Consider the following 13,497-nt stretch of genomic DNA (forward strand, 5'->3'; position numbering starts at 1 on the left):
TGAAAGCGACAAACGTGGAAAAAAGGAAAGTAAGTTTCACGAGCAGTGATGAATCAAAGAGCGAATCAAATTGCAGCAAGTTGACGAGATCAAGCAGTGAGGATCAGTCTTTGCTTCTTTGTTTTTCGCCCTTTCCGGGCGTGAGATCTTCTCAGAGTTAGATCATCCAACAGTTCAATGAAATGGAAGTCACTGATGTAGGCTATAGTTGTCTGATGGTTTTAACTTACATTCATTTCCATATGTATGTGTGTTAAAAACGTTGTATAATTATATTTCTGATGCACCAAATAATTTCGTTATGTTATTATTTTGTATCTGCATATTTGATTAATTATTAAATGGAAGAAAAATTGTAATTATCTTTTACTTATGTTATTTGTCACTGCCGGAAATATAGAAGACATGATTAAAATGAAATAAAATTTATTTTTATTAAAATTTTTGTTGATCTTTTTCTTCTTAACAAAGGACTCTGCTTATTTTGCACGATGATAATTAGCCTGACCAAGACTGCTTTTTCATCATTGTGTGTGTGTGTGTGTGTGTGTGTATAGACATATTCAGGTTCAATTGGGGTCGCATCTTTCACTCTGATTCCAAATTTCATCTTCCATAAGGTGTGAAGCACAAAAAGTACATGACTTCATATATGACGCTTTATGCGTCCAAATAAGTTGGTTTTGGTGGACAAATCAAAGCACCGCATGTTTCGTGGAATTGAGGTGCTAGCAAACACATCATATTTATTAAATATACATATTTTAAAAATTAAGTAGTATAAACTAATATTTAATGAGGGATAAAAGGATAATGAAAAAAATTAAGGAAAAATGACTAGTAAAAAACCTAGGAAATGTAAAATACTCCAAAAATACATGAATGAACATAATACCAGAAAAATGCAAAATTCTAATTAGTCATTTTTTCGAAAATAAATGACATGCTTTATAATTAGGATAAAAAAAAAACTTTTACTCTCCATCTTATAAATTGTATTAGTGATTATCCCAAAACTTGATTTTAGGTTTGCTGGAAAATAAGAAATGTCAGTCTTTAAAAAAAAAAAAAACCATTTGAATGACATTTATGAGACTGTGGATCCATTCATCTGGGAAAGTATAACGCCACAGTGTTTAGAGGCATACACAGAGTCTTTGATGGATTCGCTACGCAATGCAGAGAAGACAAAGCTTGTGGGGACTCTAAATAAGGAGATTACTGTTGAAGAAGGATAATTATACAATGGGTGATTGGCAGGCATCATGCAAGTTGAAACTTGTAGATAAAATGATTAACTGTCAGTATTAATTGTAATCGTGAACGTGGTAAGAATTCCACTTGCGAAATGAACGAACTGGAGTGTAGTACTTCTCCGGTTCTTAATATTAGATCTACTTAATTAATTTGAGTAGATTAAATATGTTAGTTAAATTAGTTAATATGATATATTTTTTCTAAAACATCCTAAACATCTTCCTTAATTTCTTCCCTCCATCTCCTATTTGATCATTATTGGAAAAATATTAATAGAGTTAATTTGGAAAAAAATTGATAAACATGTGAAATAAATCTTATATATAGGGCTAACATTAATTCCATAATTAGCTCCTGTATTAAAGATAAGAGGAGTATATATACATATACATATATATATATATATATATATCTATCACGGCATCAAGGGTTAAAAGCTTGACGTTTAGTTGGTTGAAGTGATGTTGCTTGAAGTATTGTGGGGGTGTTTGAAATCAGAAAAAAGCACTTTTAAACAAATATTTTCACATAAATTGAGACAAAATTATTGTCATACATTTACTTCATATACAATAAAATTATTTTTAAAATTATTGTTTGGTTTCTATCCAAACTCACTACGCATCGAATATATGCCAAATCTATATATCTTTGGAGGTTTCACTATCTCCAAACCTATCACACTTCCAAGAAAGTGGCAGAGCACAAGTTTGATGCAATGTATTGAAAAACGAGTGGCGATGAATGTTTCAAATTTGAGATTATCCGAGGAAGAGAACGTAATACCCCGGGATGTCTAGGTCTTCCATATGGACGAAGGTGACAGATTAAATTGATATTGCTTGACGAATTCCATGGAATGCCCAAACTTGAAGGCAAAGGGCTCTATCGAGGAATGGGACAAACGTGGAACAATATGTGAAGTAGCTTAGAGCCTGTTTCAATTCATCATGAAAGAAAATGAACTTCTAGGAAAAAGCCACACAAAAGTTAAGATAATTAATTTTTATTTTATCTGACCTTTTCAAACATGAATTAGGGTAAAAATCAATTATTGTAATGTGATTTATATTTGAATTGAGTTTTATAAAAGCCACAAAAAAGCTAGGATGTATTTGGACTAGTGATGCCAATTAATTTTTCAATAAGGGATTTGTCTCCAATTTTCTCAATAAAAAATTTGATATGCATAAATATTTTCTAAAGAGCACTCATTAAAGTTTATATATTATTTTTATAATTAAAATATGAATATTTTTATCCATTTTAATTAAATCATATTATATTGCACAAGGAAATGCAAAGAGATTGAGGGTTTGTTTTTCAATCATATTAACATTTTTTTAAGTTACAAAGATGCCATGTCATCCTTGTAAATCTTATGGGAAAATTTCTGTTGATAATTTAATGGCAAAATTAACCGTAGAGGGGTTTAATGTCTATAATTCATAGTATTGAAAACCGGACCAACTTTTGAACCGGTCAAGGTAATGAGTCAAGAGTTAGTAAGTTAAATCAGAGTCAAATTAGGAGTCAAACCAGTAAGAAATAAAAAATTAAAAATTAATTCAAATTCTCGTTATGCCATTCAAAAAACTAAATATCAATTTAACACTTAGAATTTCTAACAAAATAATTATATACTTATATTTTCTTTCTATTTTTCCTACAATTCCCTTGACACATTGACATCATAGTATCATATTATTAAAATCACTAAATATTCATTCAAGCAAAACATCAAAATAGATTTATGACAACAAAATATTCCTATATACAATTCTTTAGTCCCTAATTAATAATTTTTTTAACATTAAAAGGATTTTAAAAAAATAATCGGGTTAACCTACCAAACCAGTCAGGTTAGCTAGGTTTCTCCCAAGTTGACCAGGTTATAGCGGGTCACACTGGGTTGACCCATCTGCCGGTCTTTACAGCCGACCAGACCCACCAGGTGACCAGTTTCTTGTCCAACCTGGCTTGTCTAGTCCGGTTTTTAATACTATACTAAAATTAAAACGTCAAGAAGATTATATGCAACTGACCTGAAATTCAGGAGAGTTTTATATATTTTAACAACTAAAGTATATTTTTGGTCCTTTAACTTTGTACAAAATTTCAATTTGGTCCTTTTATTTTCAAAAGTATATTTTTAATCCTTTAATCATAACATTTTTTAAAAAAAATGATGACATCTATTACTATTATTAGGGGGGTCTCCGCAAGGCTATTTAGAAGTGCGACGAGTGGTGCAACGAGGAGGAAGATGAATACCTTAATTTTTTTAATCGTTTTTAAATAATGAGTCCTCTCTTTTACAATTTAATAAATCAGTTAATATTTTTTTGTTAACTGCACATTTCAATTACCCCACGTTGTTCCTAAATATTTTGATTTGGCTAGGCTTTTTCGAAACGTTTGACTGTTGACAACTTAAAAAAATTGATTTAGCATGTTTTATTTTGGCAGTTTCCACTTTGCATATTTTTTGGTTTTCAAATTTTGTTCTAATATTAACAGTAGAGTACAAAGCATTTTAATTTATAGATTATTTTTGGGACAATCTAAATATGTTTAGATTTTGCAGTTGTCTTCGATGAACATGTCTACCGTTATATTTGAAATCTATCTACCTATTAATTAATTAATTAATTAATCTATTAAAAATAGAGTACAAAGTCAGAGTTGCTGGCTGCTTGACAAGTGACATCACCAATGTGTAAATAGATGGTCCTCATTTTTAAATTTTTGTAAAAGCCGTGTTTCTACTCATTTCCCCCTATTTATGCTTTTACATTTCTACTCATGTTATCCTATTCATGTGTTTTTATTTTTTATTTTAGGCAAATTATTTATCGAAAAAAAGGTACTTATAAAATTTAAATTTTAAAACATGATCTAACTCACAATTATTTGATGGTTGGTTACAAAGCCGGAGTTGGTTGCAGGCCAACATGTGAATTTTGATCACTAGATCACATTATTCCGAATCTTACAGCTTTGTTATGTGCAGTTTTTTTTTAATTCCAATTAAGAAATATTTCTAGTTTGAAATTAAATTCAATAATCTCAAAAAAAAAAAAGGCTCTTAATCTTTCAAATTTTAAATTAAAATTAATAGTTCATAAAAAGTGGTTCTTCGTCCCCCAATTAAATCATTTTGAATTTACAAATATATTTATAAAATTTAAAAAAATAATTGAATAGACTTATATGCCCATGTTGTTACGTTTTTGGGAGAAATTTTCTCAGATTGGTTAGTTTTTTAGATTTCAAATCAATATTTCATATTTTAAATTCAAATTAATATAAATCTTTAAAGTGGAAATGAAGTTTTACAACATTCAGCTTCATCAACAATCAATAATCTTCTATAGCATGCCATGTGGCAGGCTGTAATCTTAGATAAATAGAGGATTTCTTAATTAGAAAATGAAAATAAGAGCAATTCCTGCTGTCATTCCATATCTTGAGGCTTTGTTTTCACATATTTTTTAATTGAAAGTGAAAATTGGGAGGAATTTCTAATGTTGTGAGTTTTGATCATTGCACCCACATTGCTTCGTATTCAAATTTTCTAATTTCAAATTAATATATCATATTTTAAATAAAATTTAATTAATAATTCAAATTTTAAATTTAAATTAATATTTTAATTTTTCAATTAAAATTAACATTTCACAGAGAGTGGCTATTGTTCGGATTAATTAATGGGTTAAAATAAAATTTTAGAGGTTGTTGTTCATGAGTACACATCAACCAGACCTTCCCAATTTGCATACTTTTTTGTTTTCAAATTTTGTATTTGGCAATTATATTGTGACAGTTTCCACTTTGTTGTAAGGTTTGCAACAATAAGCCTTTTTGATGGTAACAACCCATGGTCATAGGTGTGAGTTCAATGACGATTGTAGTTAGTGGGGTTGATTGTGCATGTGAGTTTGTGGCTATATATATGTGTGGTGGCTATAAGCAGCTAGTTTAAGGTAGTTTTTTAGGCAATTCACTTAGTCTCCACCTCTCCAATTTTATGTAGTCAACAATGAAAGCACCAAATTTTCATTCCATTGATTTGGGTATAGAATATTTGTTTTGAGTTTGAAGGAGGAAATCTCTTCTCAGTTTCAAATCCTGGTATGCACTTTTCTTTTCCCTTCTAGGTTCTTGACCTAACCCATCATTAACTCTTTCAAATCAACAAGTTCACATCTAACCAAAAAAAAAAAAAATCAACAAGTTCCTAGGTGAAAGGCCTTCTTTTGTTTATTAGGCTGTTAGCTTCTTTCTTCTTGGTAAATTGGGTTATGCTTATACGTCTACAAGATGAAGCAATCCATCCTATCACTGAGTTATCAGGAAGTTCATCTGCTGATTCCACTTTGATTTCCATTTAGGTATGCGCTTGATTAGTATTGTAGATTTTTAATTCTAAAAAGTTTCTTCTTTTGTCCCTTTCTATTCAATTTTTCTACCATGCACCTCAAAGTGAAGCATAAATAGGTGTATACATTTAATTCTGAAAAATAAAAAAAGGACAGACCCAGTGCACAATGATCTTTTGGAAGTTGCTTTCGACAGAGTACCATGAATTTATATCTACTGCAGTCATTGTGAGATTTTATAACTACAAGAACTCTATCTTTTATCAATTAGTTGCCTTTGTCCCATATTCATTTACTGATGCTTGTCATTTTCTATAAATGAAAGATTTAATGAGATAGTTAGAAGTCCTTACTTGGCTCCTAAGGTACTAAAACGAAAATAGCCCTATTGGGCAAGTTAGATGTGTCTTGTGAATGGTGTATTTCAGCTCATGACAATTGAATTTTTAATGGATGAGAATTAAATTTTAAGTCGCTATGGATATGCTGTTAGAAGAAAATAAATGCTTGTCTTCAAATGGCCTCAACATGGTCAGAAAAGAGTAGTCTATTTGCTTCCCAAGTAATAAATATATCTGGTCTATGCCATCTGCCTATATTGTGAGAATGAAGACTAAAGCAAAAACCTACACTGAATTTTTGCTAAGGGGTTTGCTTGATAAGAGTCAGATTTGTTTGGTAAATTAACAACATTTACTGACTTCTATGCTCCTAATCTGGTCACTATGCTTGCTTTGGTCTCAGGTTGTGACTAAATGGGTGCTTTTGAGCTTAGAAAATGACTTCATACTTATGTCATTACCAATATGGTCTGTTACTTTATCATAGTTCTACGTCTTTCTCAATGTCTTAAAGCTAAATGCTGCACTACAACTAACCATTTAGTTTTGTGTGGATCCAACTCAAAATATAAATATTATCAAATCAAGAACTTAAACTGATTTTCTATTTGAGTTATCATCCTTCCATATATCAGGTTTTTTTTTCTTTCCAACAATTATTGCACGTAAACAAAAAAAAAGATAAAAAGTGCCAGTTATAAAACTTTTTATTTTCCTTGAATATACCCCATGCAATTGAACAAACATTGAACTAGTTAAGATATTAAATGTTGATAAAATATTCTCAAATGCCAATATATTGAGTTTAATTTTCAAAACATCTATGATTGTTACAATAATCATCATCGAATCCTAATGATTTTAGAGTTAAAGGACTAAATATATGCTTTTTAAAGTTAAGAGACTAAATTAAAACCTTATAGAAAGTTAAAGGACCAAATACATGTTTTAGCATATTTTAACCAATTAGAAATAACTTATAAATAGGATAGAATTAGTAATTGTGTAATATTTGCTATAGAATAAAGGTTAAATATGTGAATAAAGATTGGCCAAGCACTTTAACCTCAAAGCTTTTGACTCGACAGAGATTAGTCTCAAGCCTAAGGTAGCTTGACAATGCTCTGAGTTATACAAAAAAAATAAAATAAAATAAAACTGGACAAGGGCTAATTTTTTTGGCCAAACAGTAACTTCTAACTATTTTTATTTGAATTTTCAAGAAAATTAGTTCTTATTTTTTCAAAAATTAGATTTCAAAATGATTTACTTCATTTTTGGGGAAATAATCCTCTCCATATACTCTTTAAATTCGAAAAATAATAATTCATAATTTTTACTTAACTTTTCTAAACCTTTATACAATTTTAATAATTATATTCACATTTATCTCTTTAAAATTTCACCCAAAAATAGGTATTTTAGCCAAACAAATTCTTTATTTAAATATTTCTTCCCACCTTAAAATTATCCTGGATATCCCTTTTCTATTTTTCAGGAATTTTGTTTGAAGTTTCTCAAATTTTCGGGAATTGTGTCATAGTTACACTCTTGGCCTAATATGTTTCTTATTTATGCTTGTGTCCCTAAACTTCTGTCATAATTACACCATTGGGCTCAATTATTTTTTCCTCCTATCTTGGCTTACATGGTCTCTAAATTCTTCCTTTCCCTTGACTAGTTCATACATGTTATTTTTCCTTTTTTTTTTTCAATACTTAATCAATATGTAAAAAAGAAAAATCCTACAAAAAGAAATTTAAAATTGCTAGATTTTAAATACAATTTTTTTACAAAAATAAAATGTTTACAAGCAAAGTATTATCAAAACCTATTAAAGTTTAAGAAGCAAACTTAATTTAAAATTTAGTATAAGAAGCAAACTTAATTTAAAATTTAGTAATTTTAAGTTTTTTTTTTTGGTGAGATTCTCCTTACATAAAACTACACTGCATATGTTTATATAAAATAATTACTATGTCTGTATTGTTTGTATATGTTCAAACTAAAAGAGAAATATTACGATATACAAATGTATATAGCTTTATGCGTTGAAGTCATTTGAAAATAATGACGCTGGTGATGATGAAGTAATTTCCATCAGTAAGCACCAACGAACTTGGGAAAACAATCCCTTACAACACCGTTCGCCTCTCTCGCTCAGAATTCTCCTACCGGTTTCATGTGAAAACCGATGGCCAGAAGTTTATTCGCTTTTATTTTTACCCATCCTTTTACGGCTACGACTTCCTTCGTGCCGACTCTTTCTTCTCCGTCAGAGCAGGATCTCACACTCTTTTGCAAGACTTCAACGCTTCAACCACCGCTGATGTCGCTGGCCAACAAACCATTTTACGAGAATATTCCGTCAACGTTGGTAAAAATGTTGGAAGAGAGAGAAACTAACCATCTGTTTGTTATGAAGAGAATAGGGCGAAAGAGAGGGAGAATATTTTAGTGAGTTTGATTTAAAAATAAGGAAATTTTAATAAAGATAAGATATAAAATGAAAAAAATAATAAAAATTAATTAAAAGTTTTTAATTCCATTTTTTTTTAAGTTTTAAAAATGAGTCCATTAAAATTTTTTCACCTCTCCTTCCATCTTTTTCTTTCCTACCAAACAGACCCTGATTGATGGATAGAAAAATTATTAAATATAAATTTTGGTGACACCCATGATCTTTTATTGCGCCGATGCCATGTAATGCTGAATAAGTTGGTCTTGTAGATCCTGAATGACATGGCACTCCGGAGCATGCTAAAATTCCTCAATGATTTTTGGATTTCCCGCCATTTTTCACCAACCATCTTTTTCTTCTTCCTCAATCAGAGTTGCCGACTTGCCAATGTTGAATGAGTTGACTGCTGTACCACAAAATTATTTGCTAATAACACGTGTGATTATACAAGAGTTTTACTTTTCACAATACCCATTAACGTAACTGTAATTACGATATTTTTTGAAAAATAATACTCTCTCCGTTTCTTATTATAAAAGACAAATAATCAAATTACATTAATAAAAAAATAGTTAAAATTAATTGAAAACAATTAATATGTAAAAAGTATAATGTTTTTTTTAATGCCTCTTATAATAAGGAATGGAGGGAGTAATACAAAGAAGTATTATGGACGCTTGAAAGCAGCTGTCTTCTTGGCATTGTTTGCGGATTACAAGGATGGCTTCTTCGCTGTAACTGCTGTGGGCAGCATGAACGAGAACTTTCTCTTCAGTATGACTAACGGTTACCCGCCAACAACAGCCATATTTTTCCTCTTACTCTTCCTAATCCATTTCACTATCTGCGTATCCTACAATCCTGTTGATCACTTCACAATCCACTGTGGTAGCTCCGACAATTCTCCTTCTTCAGATGGCCGGAACTGGACTGCAGACTCCGGACGATTCTCTCTGATCAAACTCTACGACAGCTACAAGTCATCAATAAGCACCAACTCACTTGTCAAAACAATCCCTTACAACACCGCACGCTTCTCTCTCTCCGAATTCTCCTACTTCCTTCCGGTAAAAACCAACGGCCAGAAGTTTATTCGCCTTTATTTTTACCCATCTTCCTACGCCCGCAACTTCCTTCGCTCCGACTCGTTCTTCTCCGTCACAGTTGGATCTCATACTCTTTTGAAAGACTTCAATCCTTCAATCACTGCTGATGCCACCGGCGAAGAAACCATTTTACTAGAGTACTGCGTCCATATTGGTGACCCTGGTAGGGGCCTTAACATAACTTTCACGCCCAACCCATCTCATCAAAACGCCTATGCTTTCGTCAACGGCATCGAGGTTGTCTCTATGCCCACCTTTCTTTATTATACAAACCTAAGCGACTCGCAGGGGATTTTGTTACAGTATTCAGTCACCAATGACAAAGCTCTCCAGACTGCATACAGAATCAATGTTGGTGGGAGGCAGATCCCTCCCGAGAATGATACTGGTATGTTTCGGAGGTGGGACCCGGATAAGGCCTACTTGAAGAGGGAGAGGCCACGAAGTGTTTCAGCAGGACATGGTTTAAAGCCAATTTACACAGGTGAACCAAGTTATTTTGCACCTGATGAAGTATACATGACTGCCCGAAACTATGGGACGAAAGAAACATCCAAATTTAATGTGACTTGGGAATTCGAAGTTGACTTGGGGTTCATTTATATGGTGAGATTGCATTTTTGTGAGTTTGATGAACACATTGAAAAAGCTGGAGACAGAGTTTTCCAAATCTTCATAAATGATGCTTTGGTGGAGTTTGTCGCTGATGTAATGTTGTGGACTCAGAGTTTGAGAAATGTTCCTGTACATAGGGACTATGAGATGTGGATGCCAATGGATGGAAGCTCAAAGAAGCTAAATATTTCAATTAAGTTGCAACCAAACCCTATTGCAAGGAGTAGTTACAGAGATGTGTTGTTGAATGGTATTGAAATTCTTAAGATGAGTGACTCCAAAAAGAACCTCGGAGGTCCCAATCCCGATCAACCTCCTTCTACCCCATTCCTTCCGAAGGCATCTAACCATAATGCACAGAAAAGGAGAGTAATTTCCATACTCGTGGGGTCAGCTTCCGGCTTCATTATGCTATCTCTCATTGTTTTACTCACTTATCGTCGATTCGCTAGAGCTGCAATCAGTGAAGGGAATTCCAAGTGGAGACCAAAACCACTACCAACGTCAGAAATGAACAAATCCTCATTGTTATCATCCGATCTGTGTCGTTGCTTTTCAATTAGCGAGGTAAAAGCAGCCACTAATAATTTTGATGATAGCTTAATTATAGGTGTTGGAGGGTTTGGTAATGTCTATAAAGGCCAAATTGACAATGGTTCAGTTGTTGTGGCAATCAAACGGCTCAAAGAAGGTTCACAACAAGGGCTCAAAGAGTTCCAAACTGAGATTGAAATGCTCTCTCAACTTCGACACCATCATTTAGTGTCTCTTATCGGTTATAGCACGGATGGCAACGAGATGATCCTTGTCTACGAGTTCATGGCTCGTGGGACCCTACGTGACCATCTCTACGAGTCTGATCAGTGCCCACTTTCTTGGCAACAAAGGATGGAGATTTCTCTGGGTGCAGCACGTGGACTGCACTATTTACATACAGGTGCGAAGCACGCTATCATTCACCGTGACATCAAGTCAACAAATATCTTGATAGATGAGAATTGGATGGCCCAAGATTTCAGATTTCGGACTCTCCAGAATAGGACCCTCAGGAATCACGAGGTCCAACATTAACATAAGCACAGTAGTAAAAGGAAGCATTGGATATTTGGATCCAGAGTATTACATGTGTCAAAGATTGACGGAGAAGTCAGATGTGTACTCCTTTGGAGTGGTCCTTCTGGAGGTATTGTGTGGGAGGCCTCCTATCATTCGTGCAGTGGAGAGGCAGCAACAAAACATTGTAGAGTGGGTTCGAAGATGTGTTGATGAGAATAAGATTTATGAGACGGTGGACCCATTCATCAAGGAAAGTATAACGCCAGAAAGCTTAAGAGAATACACAAAGATTGCTTTAGGGTGCTTGGCTGATGATGGGAATGAACGGCCATCCATGGGCGATGTGATGTTGGGCCTCGAGTCTGTGATGGAGACACTGAACAGAGCAAAGAAAGCAGAGCTTGGTGGAGCTCTAAATGAAGAGATTACTTTTGACAAAGGGTAGGCTTTCAATGGGTCGTGGCCATTTACAACCTCGTGTGGTCCTTCAGTGTTCGCCAATATCAAAGGTATTAATTGCATGCCCCATCACTACAATATCGTTTTGTTTTTAGTGAATCTTCCAAACAAGTTGCGAAGCGCAATTGTAATCGAACAAAAGGCACTTGTTGCCTGCATAATTATAGTTTTAAATGGGGAATATTTCAAAAAAGTAATTTTTGAATTTCAAAATCCTTAAAGATCACATGAATTTAACAAATTTTAAATTTGTCATGATGATTAAATTTGAATTTTGAAATGTTTGTAAATTTATAATTTTATTTTAAGATTTTTTTTTCAAAAAAAATCTTAAATCCCTCTCACTAGTTGGTTGATCAACTTCAGTGTTCGACAACCTATGCTGGAGTTTAGGTGGGCTATTAGGCACTAAAGTTTTAGTGACTGGCAACTTTTTTTTTTTGAATTTTTTTTAATATTTATAATGTGATTAATAACTTTATAACAATTTCACAACTTCATTAACACAATTAAACATGTACTTTTTTAGGTTTTTAAATTGTCATTTTTTAAAACATTTGTAATATAATTAATAACTCTTATAATGATATTTACAACTTCTTTAACTCCATTAACCATATGTTTTTTTTTTCCAGATTTTTAGGCTAGGATTTTTTTCAACATTTATACTGTGAATGACAACTCTTATAATAATATTCACAACTCTATTAATATCATTAACTAGTTTATATGATAGGGCATAGCTATACATATATAATTTGGTTGAAAGGAATTAAGGTAGGGATCTTTGAAAATATTGTGTCTGTATTCATAGTCTTTTTATTTTTCATGCTCATTAGCTAGACCGTCTGGGTAATTAGTTTGGATAAGCGTCCTAATCTTATTAGATCTAGACCGTTTAGATCTAATAATGATTGAGATTTAAAATTTTTAATTAATAATAAAAAATTATTCTTTAAAAAAATGATAGTTAAGATATTATCTTTATTTCAGATTCCATACTTGTTAAAATAGTTATTAATAAAAAAAAATCAAATTTGAATCGCTCAAATCATATTTGTACGGTCTAAATCTAATAAGTTTGGAGTGCTCAATATGATAAACATTCAAACCAGGACCGACCATCCAGACGGCATTTAACCCGCTTTGATGTCCGTTGTACATGAAATATAGTACTCCTCCGGTCCTTAATATAGGACCCAATTCTTGAGTTGGTTTTGGTCCTAAATATAAGACCCATTTTTCATATTTATCAATTTTCTCTAAATTACTTCCATGAATACTCCCTCAACCATGATCAAATAGAAGAGGGAGAGGAGTATTAAGAAAGATGATTATGGTGTTTTAGGAAAAATGTATCACTTTTCTTATACTTAACTAACTTACCTAACTTCCTTAATCTAATCAAATTAGTTAAATGGGTCTTATATTAAGGACCGGAGGAGTACTACATATTTATATCCGTCTAATGAATATTTGATTTATAAGTACCACTCTGAATTATTTGCATACCGAAATTCCACCTGTGTGCGCTTTACAACTCGTATGGAAAGGTGCGTTCAGTTTGGAAAAGCCAATGGTGTGTACGGTGGGGCGCTCCGAAAATAAATGTAAAAGCGGTCCATCTAGAGCTACCCCTGCAAGCGTACAACTGCGTGTTACACACACACACACGCACATATTCTGATCTCTAAGAATATATATATATATATATATATATGCTCCTTCGATCTTTAATATAGAACCTAATTATTAAGTTGATCTTGATCCTAAATATAAGACTTATTTTTCATATTTAACAACTTTTTCTAAATTACCCT

The 13,497-nt window shown here is 32.5% G+C and overlaps 1 pseudogene; it reads left to right on the forward strand.

Annotated features, from left to right (window-relative positions):
• Positions 1 to 768: 768 nt before the first annotated feature.
• Positions 769 to 11,882, forward strand: LOC114717695 (receptor-like protein kinase FERONIA; annotated as a pseudogene).
• The last annotated feature ends 1,615 nt before the right edge of the window (positions 11,883 to 13,497 follow it).

The sequence above is a fragment of the Neltuma alba genome, unplaced genomic scaffold, assembly GCF_004799145.2.
Source record: "Neltuma alba isolate B1F8T4 unplaced genomic scaffold, ASM479914v2 tig00011768_pilon, whole genome shotgun sequence".
In the NCBI taxonomy this organism is placed as follows: Eukaryota; Viridiplantae; Streptophyta; class Magnoliopsida; order Fabales; family Fabaceae; genus Neltuma; species Neltuma alba.